The sequence below is a fragment of the Mytilus californianus genome, unplaced genomic scaffold (assembly GCF_021869535.1).
Source record: "Mytilus californianus isolate M0D057914Y unplaced genomic scaffold, xbMytCali1.0.p SCAF_10, whole genome shotgun sequence".
In the NCBI taxonomy this organism is placed as follows: Eukaryota; Metazoa; Mollusca; class Bivalvia; order Mytilida; family Mytilidae; genus Mytilus; species Mytilus californianus.
In genome coordinates, this window is record NW_026262582.1 from 59481587 (window position 1) to 59501509 (window position 19923).

A 19923-nucleotide genomic window follows, 5' to 3' on the forward strand; every position below is an offset into this window, starting at 1 on the left:
AAAGAAATGTTTGAAAATGAATAAAATGGGAGCCCTCTAATTAACTATGTTTACAGTAGAATCTGGAAGTTATTGGTGTTGTTTTATACTCGAACGACAGATGAGGATACTTTACTCGACCATGCGAAGCAATTATTATTTCGTTACCTTTCGTTTTTGAAGATGCACTGCTGGGTAGATAGAGCATCACAATCAGTCGACAGGAACGCATGTGATTTGCATATGTTTATTTCACGACCTACTAATGACCAGTGGAAACCAATACCTTTTTATTGCTAAACTGTACTTTTCGAAAATAATAAGGAAAACAAGGTCAAGCATTAATATCTGAAAAAAAGTTTAATTTTCATTGCCAGTGTATATACTGACTATGTGTTTACTCTTTGTGTTAAACAAACGATTTATCGTTTTCATTAGGCACTAATTGAGAGCAATTTTGAGACACGTTGCGATATTGACGAGACCTAACAATGGCAGTGCCAGCTAGTGCAAATCGCAAGACGCTTTAATAAAATAGAATGAACATATAGTGGGCACGGTCATCATCTTTTACATTCCAAGCAATGAATTCTTAGATGGCAAGAAATTCCACAACAAGCTATCGAAAATACTACAAAAAATTCTATTTAGCATTATGTAAACCATAATTTCCTTTTTCTACCTTTATGGCACACGAAGACAGAATTCCAACAGCATGTGCACTGTAACAGGACTATATATCTTGCATCATCAAGTCTGGTTATATTGGCTGATTAAAATTGCCCCAAAACATATGTATGTATATTAGACATTTGCGGAAACTGTCATACACCTACGACTAGGATTACAATTACACTTACAGGTAGCATTTAAATCTTGGGTCGTCTCAAAGTGTAATTATAAACCGTCTTTCCAAAACAAAGTCTAACTCCTATAATGATTTTCTATAGTTGAACAACGTTTTTTTTTAAACGAAATGTATGTGTACAAAGTAATCATTGTGCAAGGTGTTATCTAGGCTGAACATGCTATACATGAACAGATTATGATAAAATTGACAAACACCAGGCCAGTACTAGAAAACTGAGTAACGATATGATGACTAATGATTAACCAGTGTTGTATTGATGCTCGTACAATGAACTTACATACGATTCATAAATGAAAAAAAAAAAACAGTGTTAACTTGACTAATACAGGGGAAGTATATACAATTATGGATTACTTAAACAACGCCGTCCTGCTTAATGTGTACAAGATCTTAGGGGAGTTGTGTTATCTTGGTTTTTGTCATTTGTTTCGTTTATAGTTGTTTGTATTGTAAAAACTATTAATTTATAACAGACTGATTATTGACAAGCAACCAATTAAATATAGGATTTTCTCCCACATCATGTAAGATTACGTAGTTTTATATGATGAGCTGAATTTCATTAAGAGCCATTCTGCCATAAAACCATGCAAAATCCCAAATTTCGTCCAAATTGGTAGTTACAACTTGCCAAAATTATATATATTTCCAAAACCTTTAGGTATTCAGGAGTTATGATAAAAAAAATGTTGTTTGTTAATTTGCGCTATTTTCCATTAAACCGACTAATTTGCATATTAGTGAATTATTTTAAACAATGGCTCAAAAATACACCTAATTTAGGCACTTTTTAAGGGTCTGGATAATTGATATAACTCTTAAATGAAATATTATTTTTATCATATTTTGAAGGAACATTATTAAATAACCAAAAAAAAAAGCTTTTTGAGAATTTCGGACCGTTTGGCAGGTTGCCAGAAAGTTCGTGCAACAGATGTAATAAACAACTTGTATATACTACATGTACTCAATAGCAGTTTTCTCTCAAGATCATATTTGTTATTCTTAACTTTTATAATATTTTGAAAGGTGTATATCAGTTCTAAGACAGGTAAAACAATTTAGCTTGGCAAATAATGGAAAGTTGATCCAAAATACTATTAAAATAAACATAAAATGCAATAATTCTAATTGTTTTCGTTTCTTGTTATTTAACTAAAATTGCTTAAAGTAGGTGGTAACTGGGCTAAAATTGATTTATTTTATGTTGAAAAATATTTCTGGCTAAATGTATGGTTTTTTCTTGTTAATTTGCAAAATTTAACATTAAGTTACCCAAAGGTAACCTCAATGTTATTTTTGTGGTTAAATTGTCTCCCTTAGTGGAAATCTTTCACTGGCAATATGGCAGCTTCCAGTGATGAAAAGCAGATGTCTCTGTTCGGTCCGATTTTTCTAATCTTGGAGGTTGTTGTGGACAATTAAAGCACTATACAACTCATCTGTTAGACAAGGTTTATCTTTGTACAATGGATACAACCACCACCTTGAATTTATCCACAGCACTGAGGGCAGTGAGGCCTGTTTATCAAACTTTCCACGTGTTCCAGGAGGACTATTTTATATACATAAGTGACATTGTTTTCTGTTGATCGTGCTGCTATAAAATTGTCAATATGTCCATGCCGATGGCACAGAGTATTTTTGGGATACATTGGCGGGACTATTCAACAAAGTGTGGATTCAAAGATCGTCCTGCTGACATTAAGGCAAAACTCCAAAAGACGAAAAGCTGATAGTGATGGAGGAACCACACTAACCCTATCATAGTAATACTGACTTTTGTAATGACAACTAATTCCAAAAGGGTCAGGTAAACTGCAAAAATAAATTAGTTAATTATGACAGGGGTGGATCTAGCCAATTTAAAAAAAGGGGGAGGGGGGGCGGGGGGATGGTGGTTCTTAGCAGGATAAAAAGGGAGGTTCATCCATGTGTCCCTATTCAAAAGCATTAATCATAAAAAAAGGGAAGGTTCTAACCAACTGGTCCCTATTCCAAATGTATATGACGTCTTGAAAGGCTATTTTATTATTTTTGCTTTGACATGTTTGACGCCTTACTGCGATGCAGGCGCCATAGGCATAGCCATAAAATAAAATGGCCTTTCAAGACGTCATAATTCTTTTGACCACAGGTCCCTCCTGGATGGATCCACCACTGTATTATGAAAAGATTCATTTTTAAAACTGCGACATATGCATGAAATAGTGGCGAGGTATATAATTATGTGATACAATGAACATATATACATGTATATGGAAAAAGGCATGTATTTCTAATACATGTAGATATGTGATGTATTCAACACGCACAACCAGCATCTAATTGCGAGCTGTAAATTACCAGAAATGAGTCATTAAATATAAAAAAACAACCTGCACTACATGTACATGTAATATGGTCAAGATACAAACAATTGTAAATTATAAATTTCTATTGAAGCAAGGACATACCGGCCGTACTACATGTAAAAACCAACCTACAATATATTCCGTAGTTGGAAAGGGCACACATAAATGTAGTGAGGTTAAACTTGTTTTGTTTTTGTCACTAAAATCTCAATTCCCCTTTTATTTGTCTGAAATGAAAGCACAAAATCTAGGTTTTTTATAGGGTGTGAGTTTCTCACTTGAAGTTGTATGACGTTTAACATGTAGTCTTGATCATGTTGATATTCATTCTGCTTACTGACTTTAATATTGTCTCCATCATGTCCTTGTTACATTGTATTCGAATGAGGCATGCTTTTTTTGTAAATAAATTAGTTTTAACCTTTAATTTGATAAAACAGATTTGTTTATTATAATTTATTCACTGGCATCATGCCATAGAACAACAGGTTTATAAATTGATTGATTGTTCACACTTGAAAAATTGTTCATCTGGACATTGACATGATCGTGTTTTATTGATGTTTGTAGTGTGTATGGTACCATTGACTGGCTGCATTATTCCATTTTTTCACCAAGGCATACATTGTAGGTCTCTGCAAGCAGTGTTTTACCAAGATAAGACAAACAGTAGCTGATGGAGGAATCATAGTTGATACAAAAAAGATTATGGTAAGAAAACATACATTTTACATGTATGAGAATGTTATTGCATTTATAAAAAAAAAGAAGTGATTTGAATTGATTGCAAATGTGACAATGCTCCACACAAGTGACTACATGTAGATGACATAAACATTAACAACTATAGGTCACTGTATGACCTTCAACAATGAACAAAGCCCATACTGCATAGTCAGCTATTAAAGGCCCAATATTCACAAATGTTAAACTATTTAGAATGAGTAAATATATGTACAAAACAATGAACGAAAAACAAATATGGTATACTGCAACAAACAACAACCACTTTGAGGTTATATTTGTTTGAAGGCGCCAACCCTCATCTAACCTGGGACAGTAGTGTAACAGTACAACATAAGAAAGCAGTCATGTGTCAGTTGAGGCTTAACTCATCAGATTGACACAAAGCATAAATACATCTAACAAAATCAGAGATCGGATGTGGCAGGGTTCTTATACATACCCACATAGTTTATTTACAGGGGCAATTGAAAGGCATTTTAAAAATTTTAAACTGATTATAAAATGAACAGAGATCCATTTAGTGGGAAGGGGTGGAGGTTAGGGAATCATGAGACGACCAGTGGTAAAATTTTTAACCATTACCAAAAAAGAGATAATGTCAAAAATATTACTGTAAATTCTGAAATTATTGCGATATTTTCATTATTGCGAAAAATGCGACAGGGTTATAATCGCACTAATTTAAACTCGCATTTTGAAATTTACTATATAAATTAAACAGGATTTTTCTGAACATTGCAAATATTAAATTCGCATTTCAGTCTAAAATTACATTACAAAATTGCAATAATTTCTGAATTTACAGCACTGGGTATAGCTTTGTATTATTTTATCATGGACTTGGATTCAATCAAGGACCTCATATTGGAATTTCCTAATAAACATTTATAATTAGGTCATTATGACCTACATTTTCACTTAAGTGACACTTGATATAGTCATGAAACATGTAGTATAGCTATGATATTTGACCAGTGGATAGGTTTTGGGTAGAGCAATTGGGTAAATGATAAAAATTAGGTCACATTGACCTACATGTACATTTTCCACATGAGTGACATGGTTAAGTATTTTGCATTAAGGTCAATATCTCAGGTACAAAATTGTATAGCTTTGATACTTAACCAGTGTATTGATTTTGGATAGTCCAACATGATTCACTTTTATAAAAGAAATGTTGACCTACATTTTTCACTTGAGCAACTTTGTTAATTTTGTGTGTTTAGGTCTCTCTGTAAGATAATAGACATGGTATTACATTGAAACTTGACTATAGCTAGTGGATAGATATCTTAAGTAGTACAACATGGTTACTATTGATAAGGCATTTTAGCCTACAATTTCTGCATGAATGGTTTGGTTAAGTTTTTGCATTAAGACATTGAGGTTTTATCAGATATACTAGATGTGGTAAAGCAATGATTTTACTCCACCAGTTGAGATATCTTATATATTTTTTTCATTGGTCCCCAACCAAATAAATTTCATAGTTATCTCATATATCATGGCTATTGTATATTTGAGAATTCATTTATCTTTAATTTAAAGGGCTATATTATTTTTTTAAAGTACATTTGTAGATTTATTTTTTATCTTTTTAGATGGAGATGAAAGCCAAATTAAAGATGGTCAGGTTCTCATAGGAGTACATGTATATTCACGGCATCAACTAATTTATCATAATATTTAACATCAGATTGGGAAATAGATAACATTTCTGACCGGCAGAAACTCAACAGAGGCTTGCATTTCCTTTGAAATGGAAGTATCCACCGTTTATAATTGGGATGATGTATCAAAAAGTACAATGGCTTTTTCCACAAAATTATCATCAGAAATTATTGATTTGATTTTGAATTATATTGTACCTGCACAATACAAGTCGATAAATTGTTCTGATCTGTAGTAGAAAAGAGGAAAACAGACGAAACACAATCAATATTACAACAGGATGTTTTGATTGAAGCTCTTATTGATGCATACTTACTAACTTAGACCTGAATAGTCATCCGACCTGGCTTCAGATCTTATCACTGTTTGCATGTATTCAGACCGTTTTGCATGTTTCTCTTGATGGCAGACTTCGCTAATATTATTATGATTATATGACAGTAAAATTATAAGCAAACAGCCTGAATAATTATATAACCATTTTAATGAAAATGTCTGCACCACAGTTGAACCATTTATCTGTATATTTGATTTTATTCATGTAGGTATAAAATAAATTTTATTTCCATTTGAAATATAGTTGTTTGTCTGTGGTAGTATTATAGGCTAACTACATCTTACATGTCTTATTCACATGCCTCAAGTTATTGGAGATTACATTCTATGAGGAAACTTAACATTGTTGTTATGTCGACTGTTATCCCAGAAGCTACATAGGGATCACTATCTGTCATGTCTGTCATTCATGTCAGTGTCACAAAATTTAAGTAACACTTTTCTCAGCATCTGCTTGATATTTGACGTAAAGCTTATAAAGATTAGTTCCAATATAAAAAAAAATGGCACCCAATATCAATTTTTATATGTGTATGTAATATCATCAAATACAACATGTATTTAAATATCAAGACTGAACAAAAGTGGCCATATCCATTTTAGACAACAAACGTCTAAAATTAGCACAAATGCTAAAATTGTGAAAATTTCAGAAATTTTACATAAATTAATGATGATAGTACCTGTTGAATGTTCATAGTATTGTAAAAAAACAGCCCATTAAAAAATGATTTTAAAATAACTGAAGTATTCAACTTTTGAAAAGTGACTTCTATAAGTAGCGATAAGTTAATACATGTATTTTAAACAAATTGTAAAAATGCTAAATTTTCGGGCTTAAAAGGGGTCTTACTAGGCCTACTTCTGTAGTATATTTTCAATTAAAACTAAGTTAAACTGAGTTTAATCAAGCAAGATAAGCAATAAACATTATATCTGTCATTATTTTCTTATATTTTTACTATCACATACATTGGTAAAGTTTCTCTTGTAACCAATAAAAAATTCATAAATATGGCAAAATTGCCATCTTGTGTTAAATTGTTATTTTATCGTTAGAAGGTATCATTTGCCGAGCACCATTTTCTTGCATTTTGTAGATAAATATAGAAGCTTCATGCTGTATTACATTTTATTAAAAACAAAACATGATCTTACAAGATTCAGGTCTTTAAAAAAGACAAATTTTGCTGAATCGGCACTTTTTCAAAACCATGCAATATCAATCTGCCAGTAGGGGTATTGAGAAATGTCAAAACTTTGAAAACTATCCTAATTTTCTGTCATTTTAAGTTGTTTGTTAAGGTATCAGTTATCATTAAGCTGCAACTTTTCTATAATAATACAACAAAACAGGTCAAAATACCCTAAAATAGGCTTAAAATGGCTTTTTGTCAGTACAGAAGTGGACAATTATCGAATGTTCTGCATACACAAATAATGGCTGAATATTTTTTCAAAATATTTTGCACAAACAGTTATTACATATAAGGTATCAAAAATACAAAATATCAGTCTGATTTGATAATTTTGGATTCGGACCATTTTGCATGATTTTACCACAGACTGGCTCTTAATAACTGTGATCGTAAGTATAAAACAACAACGATAATCAAATTGATTGAATATTGATAATACCAAGCAAAGGACAAACAAGTTTTCTTTTACGATCTATCATATATAGTGTTCTTGTCATCTATTGCCGTATTTTTCCTATGACCGTCTAAGTAAATCAAAGAATCCGACTATTTGTAAACGAATGAATGATTTAAATATCTATTGGGAAAAATTAAGTTTATTGGAGAGGGGATATTTGTTGTGGCACAGTTTTATAATATCAATTTAGCAACAATAATAATCGCTTTAAAACTATGCTGGTAAAACATATTAAATACACCTACTCCTTATAACCCATTGATCTATAGTGTGGTATAAACCCTAATATATCATCCTATTTGTTTTATACTGATTTAAATTGATAATAACCTAAAACACCATTATTCCATTCTAATTGAATGATATGTTCAAATACACACAGATAAAAGACCCAACTAGCAGACTTTAAGCTTAAATATTGGTCAACAAATCTTTACTTCAAAGCGAAATTTGGAAACTTGGAATTTATAGTATTTCTTTATTTAAGTCACTGGTGCTCTTTATTCATCAACTATGCTTTACAATATATATTCCTGAGTACTTATTCAATACAGTCCGTTCCGGAAAAATAAAATAGCTGTTATAAAACATGTAAAAGTATAAGTAAACTGTTGTTACTATTATACAAGTTACTTCTACATAGGAAAAATTGCAACATATGTTTTCATATGTTTAACATATGTTTTTCATATGTTTGAAAACATATGTAAACATATGTTTAGGCCCGACATGAAAACATATGTTTTCAAACATATGAAAAACATATGGAAAACATATGAAAAACATATGTTTTTAAAATCATATGAAAAACATATGTTTTTCATACATGTAAACATATGAAAAACATATGTTTTTCATATGTTTTTTACAAACATATGTTTTTCATATGTTTTCATACCTGGCCTAAACATATGTTTTCATATGTTTGTCCTAAACATATGTTTTCATATGTTTGGCCCAAACATATGTTTTCATATGATTTTATCTTGGTCCTAAATATATATTTTTTAAATATGTTTTTAATTGTTCAAATGCATTTATTTTCTTATAGATTCTAAACATGGTTTGTATATATATATTTTTTTTGCGATAGGTTTTTAAGGGTAACGTTTTTATGATTTTTAATATGTTTTTCTTTAATTTGTTATCTTTTTTTTCTGTCAGGAACTCATTTTGAGTGTAAATACTTCATTGTGATGAGTTGTTGCTTTAAAAAGTAAAAAACCCAAAATACCAAATTCCACAGAAAATACATGGCAAAATCAAAAGCTCAAACAAATAAAAAACAATAAGTGCTCCATAATTTTTATATCAAGTAGAATTTTTTTTTTTATTTAGTTGTTGTCTCTTCTATTTTCATAGTTTTGTCTCCTTGACATACATTGTACCACATTTCTATTGTCTATATTCTATTTTCATTTGTTTGTCTCTTCGACATACACCATTTCTAGTATTGTCTATATTCTATTTTCATATGACTTTGTGTGTCTCTTTGACATACCCCATTTCTATTGTCTATATTCTATTTTCATATGTTTGTCTCTTTGATATACCCTATTTCTTTTGTCTATATTCTATTTTCATGTTTGTCTCTTTGACATACCCCAATTTTATTGTCTATATTCTATTTTCATATGTGTGTCTCTTTGACATACCCCATTTCTATTGTCTATATTCTATTTTCATATTTTTGTCTCTTTGACATACTCCATTTCTTTTGTCTATATTCTATTTTCATATTTTTGATTCTTTGACATACTCCATTTCTATTGTCTATATTCTATTTTCATATTTTTGTCTCTTTGACATACTCCATTTCTATTGTCTATATTCTATTTTACTATGATGTATGTGATATTTCTATTGCTATATCACCATACACAGATATTTAATTGTCTTCACTGCTGGCTATTACTGGTGCATGTGTATGCAGCTGCTTTTTGTAAATATCCTGTATGATTAAGAAAGACAACTAGATTGACTTTGAGCTCAATATTGTATTAATTAAAAATTAATGTTCTTTGGTTCTGTTTCTGTACTTTTCAGTTCCTGCAAGTAGAAATAAAAGAACAGAGTTTCAATGTCCACCTAGTCGCACATTTTTAGCTCACCTGACCCGAAGGGCCAAGTGAGCTATTCTCATCACTTGGCGTCTGTTGTCGTCCGTCGTCATTGTTAACTTTTTACATTTTTAACTTCTTCTAGAGAACCACTGAATGGAATGGAACCAAATATGGCATGAATGTTCCTCATGAGGTGCTGACAAAGTGTTGTTACTTTGTAGCCGATCCATCATCCAAGATGGCCGCCAGCGGGGGGACTTAGTTTAACATAGGACCCTATGGGAAATACATACAAATGTCTTCTTTTAGAGAACCACTGAATGTAATGAAACCAAACATAGCATGAATGTTCCCTATGAGGTGCTGACCAAGTGTTGTTACTTTGTAGCCGATCCATCATCCAAGATGGCCACCAGCTGGGGGCTTAGTTTAACAAAGGACCCTACGGGAAATACTTACAAATGTCTTCTTTTAGAGAACCACTGAATGGAATGAAAGCAAACATAGCAATATTACACCAAATTTGGCCTCAAACATTATTATAAGTATCTGTTATGATGTTTATCTTTTTTTATATGATTTCAAAAACCCAAGTAGATGTCAGGTGAGCGACACAGGCTCTTGAGAGCCTCTAGTTTATCTATCAAGGAGCAATATTAACATGATTAAAAAAAACAACATGTTTTTTTGTTCTCAAAAATATTTATAAATAAAAAATGTGCTTGGGGGAAAAAAAAAAGTTGTTTTTCTTGTATACTAAATATTTCAAACTGACCTTCAAGGGCATTACTATAATAGTATACTATAAGTTTAATAAAAAAAAATGAGAGCAATTACGAGGCCATTTTCCATAAATTTAATATTTCAAAGAGGCATAACTCTTTTGAAAAAATTCAATCGGCCATCATTACAACTGCCAGTTATACATCTACACCTTACAATAATTCCATACACCAAATAAAGTAAGTATAACTTATTGCTTATAATACCTGATATATTGACTTGACCACGAAAACTTTCTGACAGAGTAGACAGACACTAGCTATAGGACCTTGCAAGGTACCCACATACTAAGTAAATAGAAATATCCTATTACCATGATTACTATAAATAATATTAATAAGAGAGAAATTAACATTACAAAAAACTTTAACCACAGACTGAACCTAAATTTTAGGACAGCGACGCCGCCCCTGGCAGAATCTAGGGTCACTGTCTCGCTTTCGTGAAATAAATTTGCAAGCTTGACAAAAAGCAGAACATGTATTTCAGAAATAGAAACTCTATGCAATTATTAATACTTTAGTTTGGGAAAACATAATTTTTGCATCTTTTATTATTTTGTTATTTCTTTTTAAGTGCTTGTTGATGAGTCCAGCCCTTTCTGGCTGTTTTTGACATTTGTTTCTTATGTTGGGTGCTGTCTGCCATACTGTGTGTAGTTTTATTTTTTTCATTGGTTCACATTTTTTCATCCTTATACAAGATATAGCCATAATAGGTTACTTTATGGTATGGATTTTGATCATTGTTTATGGCTGTAAAGTGACCAGGAAATGTTTACATCTTCGTCCTTTGGTTTTTGAATTGATAGTTGTCATATTGAGAATCATACATGTACCTCATCTCCTCATACATGTTAAATATGTTATATCTATATGCTGGTTCATAAAAAATCTTATAAGGAAATTATTCAATTGTTATATGTTTGAAAACTCTTTCCTATAATGCAAAAACAATAATTGATTGACTTTTCTAGCTTAATAATTTTAATTTAAGATTCAGTGGCAAATATTTTATGTATATTCAAGACGAGAACAACTTTTAAATATACAATTCATAATATAAGCAAATGCTATAATTATTTTAAATTCTGACATCTTATGCGTGTGTGTGTGTGTTGAGCAGAAGAAGGATTCCTTGATAAAATTGAGAATGGAAATGGGGAATGTGTCAAAGAGACAAAAACCCGACCATAGAGTAGACAACAGCCAAAGGCCACCAAATTGATGCATACTTGACATCAGAAAGACATAAATAAACAACAGTATACATGGTATACATGCTGTAACATGTACAATTACACTTGAAAAAGTTTTAAATAGATAACATTAAATTATTTAAATTAACTGCAATTCTACAGATGAACTTACTTTGATACCAGTTCTTTTTTGCCTGACATCCGCACCTACATGGTACACCAGTGATTCTAATACTGTACTTTCCTTTCATTTGGTAACCATGGTAACAAGCTGAAATTGTAAATCTTAATTTAATCCAGAAGTCCAGACAAAAACAAGATCATTTTTTTAGACGTAGTATAAACTGATGCTCACTTATTTATATTTCTACTTTTGAGTGAATGGAAACAATATGCAACAAACTAAAAAAAAGATCAACAGTGTAACTAATATTAATAATATATGTATAGCCTAAGCCCGTCTCAGTATAGTATGAACTTTTTCTAATATAAAATGATCTATTCTGCTGTCTGCAGTTTAAAATAAAATGCTCCCCAGGGCGCAGCTTGATACGACCGCAGAGGTCGAACCCCAAACAGATGGGGGCAAGTATTGACACAATATTAAAGCTTGATACAGCTCTGAATTTGGTTTGTGATTAAATATTTGACACAGCATACATGGCATAGGTTTCTGACACAGAATGAATGTGGTCTAAGAACTTAAAAATTTTAAATTAGACATTTACCTATTATGGTCCAATATCCTAAATCTAAATACATGGTTAGATTCAGCATATAAAAGAACCCCCAAAAATTCATTTTTTTTATGAAATCAAACAAAGTTTAATTATGGACCCTTTTGACCTCAATGTGGACCAATTTGATAACGGAGCCCAAAATCAAAAATCTAAATACATGGTTAGATTCAGCATATCAAAGAACCCCATATATTCAATTTTTGTTAAACTCAAACAAAGTTAAATTTTGCACTCTATTTGGACCAACTTGAAAACTGGGCCCATAATCAAAAGTCTAAATACATGTTTAGATTCAGCATATCAAAGAACCCCAAGAATTCAATTTTGTTAAAATCGAACTAAGTTTTATATTGGACCCTTTGGACCTTAATGTAGACCAATTCGAAAAACGGGACCAAAAATTAAAAATCTAAATACACGGTTAGATTCGGCATATCAAAGAACCCCAATAATTCAATGTTTGATGAAATCAACAAAAGTTTAATTTTGGACCCTTTGGACCTCAATGAGGACCAATTTAAAAACGGGCACAAAATCCAAAAACTTAATACACTGTTAGATTCAGCATATCAAAGAACCCCATATATTCAATTTTTGTTAAACTCAAAACAAAGTTAAATTTTGCGCTCGATTTGAACCAACTTGAAAACTGGGCCCAAAATCAAAAATCTAAATACATGTTTAGATTCAGCATATCAAAGAACCCAAGAATTCAATTTATGTTAAAATCAAACTAGGTTTAATTTTGGACCCTTTGCACCTTAATGTAGACCAATTTGAAAACGGGACCAAAAATTAAAAATCTAAATACACGGTTAGATTCGGAATATCAAAGAACCCCAATAATTCAATTTTTGATGAAATCATACAAAGTTTAATTTTGGACCCTATGGACTTCAATGTGGACCAATTTAAAAACGGGGCCCAAAATCCAAAAACTTAATACATGGTTAGATTCAGCATATTAAAGAACCCCAAGAATTCAAGAATAAAACCCCATTGAAATTGGTCAAGAAATAAGCAATTATTACAAAGTATTAGAAAAGTATTGTTTAATATTGGCCCCCAATTCCTAAACAGTTAGGGTCATAACCCCGCAATTCAATTCCAACCTTCCTTTTTAGCTCACCTGGCCCACAGGGCCAAGTGAGCTTTTCTCATCAATTGGCGTCCATCATCCTGTGTCCTGCGTCCGTAAACTTTTACAAAAATCTTCTCCTCTGAAACTACTGAGCCAAATTTGACCAAACTTGGCCACAATCATCATTAGGGTATCTAGTTTAAAAAATGTGTCCGATGACCCCGCCAACCAACCAAGATGGCCGCCATGGCTAAAAATAGAACATGGGGGTAAAATGTAGATTTTGGCTTTTATCTCTGAAACCAAAGCATAAAGAGTAAACCTGATTGGGTAAAACTAATAATCAGGTCAAGATCTATCTGCCCTGAAATTTTCAGACAAATCTGACAACCTGTTGTTGGGTTGCTGCCCCTGAATTGGTAATTTTTAGCAAATTTTGCAGTTTTTGGTTATTATCTTGAATATTATTATAGATAGAAATAAACTGTAAACAGCAATAATGTTCAGCAAAGTAAGATCTACAAATAAGTCATATGACTAAAATTGTCAGTCGACCCCTTTAGGAGTTATTGCCCTTTATAGTCAATTTTTAACAATTTTTCGTAAATTTTTGTCATCTTTTACAAAAATCTTCTTCTCTGAAACTACTGAGACAAATTTAACCATACTTGGCCATAATCATTATAAGGGTATCTAGTTTAAAAAGATGTGTCCGATGACCCCACCTTCCAACCATCATGGCCGACTTAAAAATAGAACATAGGGGTAAAATGCAGTTTTCGGTTTATATCTCTGAAACTGAAGCATTTAGAGCAAATCTGACAGTGGCAAAAATGTTCATCAGATTTAGATTTATCTGCCCTGAAATTTTCAGACAAATCCGACAACCGGTTGTTGGGTTGCTGCCCCTGAGTTAGTAATTTTACAGAAATTTTGCAGTTTTTTATTATTATCTAATATTATTAATTATGATTTTAACCTTATTTTACATGATTTCAAAAGCATCAGTAAATACAGGTAAGCGACACAGGCTCTTGAGACCCTCTAGTTTGGTATGGAACCTTGTAGTACAATTTCAGAAAGATCCATACACTTACACACAAGTTATATTGTCTGGAAACTAGTAAAAAGCTTATTTTGACCCCTTTTTAGGCACTTAATTCCTAAACTGTTGGGACCATAACCCCCAAAATCAATTCCAACCTTCCTTTTGTGGTTTCAAACCTTGTGTTTAAATTTCATAGAGATCCATTCACTGAAACTAAAGTTATTGTCCGGAAACTAAGTGTCTTACGACGACGCGGACATAAACGACGACGTGATACCAATATACGACTGCAAATTTTTTTTGAAGTCGTATAAAAAACAACATTAAGTCCTTAACTCTTGATGTTTAGTAAATCTTGATTTCCTGTTAAATAGGCAAAATTGTTTAAATACACCATTTATAGGCATGTTGTGGAATCTCAATAAATACTTATGATTGCAATGTTCGTTTAATCGTCGTTGTAGTTATGAAATCTATACAATAACGTCATTCACTACAACATTAGGGTTACAACGTTACCATAGTTCAATGTTAGTACTTCGCGTATACTATTTTAAGACAAGGAAATATTAACTCATGAACACAATATGTTGTCATTTGTGTTACAAACCATACTTCATCGATTTAATAAAAGAACAGCTTTTCAATGTACCTCGCCAATTGATGGATATACATGTATAGAATTTGCTATCAAAAAGCAAAAAAATATGTATGTTCTTTTAACCTTTTTCATAAATTATAAATAATCTAAAAGAAATGAAGACGTGTGTGGGATTGCTTGCAATGCAATTTTTCTTACAATATCCATTTCCAAGAGGCATAACTCCTGTAAACATATTTGATCAGCACTTATTTTTTAACTCATAAAAGCCTATGCTGATATAGACCTACATGTATAGTTTGAATTACATGTATGGTATCTGACAAAAAAATGTAACCATAACAGTGCTTTACTGGTTATCTTCCATAGAATTTATATTTCAAAGTGAAGTAATTCCTGTATAAATAATTTATCCAAGACATTACTGGTATATATAATAAACCTTTGGTATACATAAATATTATTGGAAGTTTTGGTCCTCTGTCATCGGTGCTCTTCAGCTTTGTACTTGTTTTGGCTTTCAAACTTTTTTCATCTGAGCGTCACTGGTTGGTCTTGTGTGGACAAGACGCACGTCTGGCGTATTGAATTTTAAGCCTAGTACCTTTTGTTAGCTATTAGTCCTATATGTTCTCCCATTTATTTGTATTGTGGTCCTGTCATGTGATGTTGTCGTTTTGGTGTTTTGTTTGATGTTGCCATAAAAGCAGGAGGTTTGGCATGCCACAAAACCAGGTTCAACCCACCATTTTTTTCTTAAAATGTCCTGTACCAAGTCAGGAAAATGGCCATTGTTATATTAAAGTTCGTTTCTGTGTGTGTTACGTCGTTTTTTCCTCTTATATTTCATGTGTTTCCCTCAGTTTTAGTTTGTAACCCGGATTTGTTTTTATCTCTATCGATTTATGAGTTTTGAACAGCGGTATACTACTGTTGCCTTTATTTTACATGAATAAACAAAATATTTAAACAAAGTTATCCTTTTCATTACATACCTCTCATCACAAAATAATTATTGCCTGCTGCTCCTTATATGCACATAAATCAATATGACAATCTATGAATCCATTATATAATCTAGAAAGCAATGCCTCAAATGAATTCTGTTCTGTTGCTTAGATTCTTCTACTTCTTGAAGTACAAAATGTACTTTCATTGAAAATGCTAAAAGAAATAATGTATGACATGTACAAATGTATAATAAAATGAAGTTACAATATTAATATATCTGCCAAATTTATTGCCTTAAAATTTTTTATATGACAAAATTGGCTTATTTTGATCTATTTTCATCCTAGACCCCCCCCCCCCCCCCCCCCCCCCCGCCCCCACCACCACACACACACACACACATAAAAAACAAATTATAGCTCCCTTAAGGGGAAGGTTTGGCACCAATAAACTAGTCTGACTCCACCACATCCTGTATGTTCCTGTTCCAAGTCAGGAGCCTGTAATTCAGCGGTTCAAGTTGTCGTTTGTTCACTTTGTTGCTGTATATCATATTTGTTTATTTGTTCCTTGTTTTGTTATAAATCATTACATGTATCAGTCTGTTAGTTTCCTCATTTGCATTGTTTTACATTTGTCATTTTCATTAAATGTCTTTTATAGCTGACTTTGTGGTATGGGCTTTGCTCATTGTTGAAGTCATCTTGTACCATAACTTATTATAGTTGTTAACTTCTATGTCATTTGATCTCTGGTGGAGAATTGGACTCTTCTCAATGGCAATCATACATCATTTGTACATGTACATGTACCACATCTTCTTATTTTTATATTCATATTAAAGTATATGTAAAGTAGACCATTCATGCACTCTAGGGGTCCACTTCTTATAATGTACAACTTCAACCAGGTGATAAGACCTGCCGCTGTAATAGCCTGGGTCATATTTTTCAGCTTAAAAATATGTGAATAGGTGTGGAAAACTATCAGAAGTATAATACATGTATGACATGTATGATAAGGCTGAGAATTACTAGATGTTTATTGTTATAGTACTCAGTAATAGTAGTCTCAGACTCAGGATAATTAAGGTTTATTGTACTTGTCATATGCAAAGCCCTGTAATTTTCTTAGTTGCAAGTCTTGTTTTACATAGTTAACATAACATAAGGAATTTGAGCCTCAGATTTGAGCTTTAATCAAATGTGATGATTTTCTCGGTAATGCCAGAATGTGATTCTTGTCCACTCCAGCATGTCCTGGAATCACTCATCATGCTCATAATTAAAATTTGGAAAAGGTTACATGTACATTATTACCTACGCAATGTATGAAAAGGTATATATATACATTTTTTAAATCTAAATTTAATGAAAAGGGGGGAGTAATCGATCCTGGTATCGGGTCCGTTCGCGCCCAATACACGTTCGCACCCTACACATTCGCACCCCACACGTTCGCCCCCTAGGTCCGTTCGCACCCTTTTGTTTTATTCAAAAACCTGATAAATTTTTATATGTTTTGTAGATGTTTCTATCAAAATATTTTTATTTTCATAAATAAAAATTTGGGAATTTTTAAATGAAATATTGTTTTAAATTGATATGATGGTTAATTATTAAATGTTAATTATGTATGATTACTGCTAATTGGTATTTATACACAGCCTAATTTGGTGTTGTTGTTGAGTGTTTAAAAATCATGATTGTTGTCATGGTTGTTTTAACTTGCTTTAAATGTAAATACTGCATGTATTTAGCTTGGTATGAGTAAAAGTTTGAAAATAAAAAACATGAAAGATAATTGTTTTTAACAGCTTGGCTCCTTTGATCTCATGTGTGTCAGAATCTCACTTTATTCATAAACAATGAAAAAAATATTTATTGCAATACACTATCCAAAACATGATTACGAATTATTCAACACATAAAAAAAACATTGTCAGAATCCCATTTCCTTTTGAAACAATAAAAAAGAAATATTTATACCAATACACTAACCAAAACATGATTAAGATTTTATCAACACCTAAAAAAACGTTGTCAGAATCTCACTTTATTTAGAAACAATGAACAAAAATAATTTATATATATATATATATATATAGATATATATAGAGCAATACACTTACCTAAACATGATTAAAAATTATTCAACACAAAAATAAAATACTGGTCGTCAGAATCTCACTTTATTTAGAAACAATGAATAAATATATATTTATAGCAATACATTTACCAAAACTCGTTTACAAATTATTAAACACAAAACCAATAAAAATTGGGCGCAAACGTGTAGGATGCGAACGTGTAGGGTGGGAAAGTGAAAGGGGGGCGAACGTGATTGGGCGCGAACGGACACGGATTCATTGATCCCCAGGGGCACCCTTATCTATTAATTGTAAAATAGCTACTAATTGCTAAAGAGATTATAAAGTCTTCTGCACAGTGTCATGGTTTTAAAACAACTGATAAACAAATACAAATATCACACACCATAAGACACGATTATGCAGGTCAGCATCAGTTAAAGTAATTAAGTAAATTATTAAGTTCTGTAGTGACATTAGATAAACAATTTCAATACATTACATTAAGTATATGATGCCCCCCCCCCCCCCTTTTCCAAGTTTGTCTTATTGTCAAAGGGTTTACAAATTATATGGTTATTTTGGATGTATTTGTGTCTTAATCCTGTAACATTCTCATTCTGACATATAAACAGATAATGAAACGGATTACCCAATGCAATTATATTTATATTACAATATCGTTCTCAGACTCAGCCTCAGGTTTACAATTATGTGAAATATCTACAGTCAAATAGTTTTTCGTGAAAAATAAAGCACACACATCTTCCTGCTTTTATCCAATAATTAAACAAAATGTGCATAATAATATTTACCTTTCGTTGTGCTTTTAGGGTACGTAAAACTATCCATCAAAACAAAAACACTTTCGCTGTTTCGTTGCGTTGACTTTCTATAAATTTTCTATGTTTCGTTCCCCGGTTTCTTCCAGTTAATCGACAAGTCACCCATTTCAATTTATCCGTTTATAATAAATTTTGATTCACCAGTTTGAAAAACCAAAGTTCTTTGTATCATCTATCTCTCTCCATTCAGACTTTTTAAATGACAACAGCAGATCGCGTGAGCGTCCATGGATTTTGCGTCATAGTATAAAAAAACGGTAACGGTGATTGTACGACTTTGCCCCCCGCAGAGCTATAGAAAAACAGTACGTACATTAACGGGTGTTACACGGACTCTTTTTAGATGATACACGGACTCTTTTTAGTTTTTACACGGACACTTTTTATGAATAGATTCACTCGTGCATGATCAGTGAGTTCATGGGCACTTTAACTTTCAATTAGATTTGAACTTTTTGGTTCACCGACATATTTCCTGTCTTTTTATTAAACAAAATATTTACGTTAGCATCAATATCTTTTTTCAAACATTTTCAGTAAAATATTATTCATATCAGTACACTAAGGGATTAGACATTTAACTTCAAAAAAGGAGGGGGGGGGGGGGGGGGGGGGGGGTATGGTTTTCTCCTTAAAAAAAGATATTTTGATCCCAAATTTTATTTGAAAAAATTTACTATGGTCAAGCAGATGACAAATTAATGTTCTGCATGATTCCTGATTTTCCGAATACCGTATAGTGCTAATTTAAACAAAAATATTTGGGTGAGGGCGTTGAAAAGTAAATAGTTAATATACTCAGAAAAGAACATACCGCCCCATTTATGAAGCAAAATAATCGGTCAATAAATGTTTTCTTCAATATATGGACATGAATAGTATTTTGGACAATGCTGGAAGTAAAGAAATG

General features: G+C 31.9%; 2 long non-coding RNA genes across 2 annotated transcripts; one reads left to right on the top strand and one right to left on the bottom strand.

Annotated features, from left to right (window-relative positions):
* The first annotated feature begins 2511 nt into the window (after positions 1–2511).
* Positions 2512–5594, top strand: LOC127718958 (uncharacterized). The gene is made up of 3 exons (XR_007990064.1): positions 2512–2663; positions 3836–3915; positions 5553–5594. It is a non-coding gene; the product is annotated as an uncharacterized LOC127718958 (long non-coding RNA).
* Positions 5595–11679: 6085 nt separating this feature from the next.
* Positions 11680–19264, bottom strand: LOC127718934 (uncharacterized). Its single transcript, XR_007990028.1, has 3 exons — positions 18984–19264; positions 16124–16292; positions 11680–11929 (listed from the first exon to the last, which is right to left on the bottom strand). It is a non-coding gene; the product is annotated as an uncharacterized LOC127718934 (long non-coding RNA).
* Between the last annotated feature and the right edge of the window lie 659 nt (positions 19265–19923).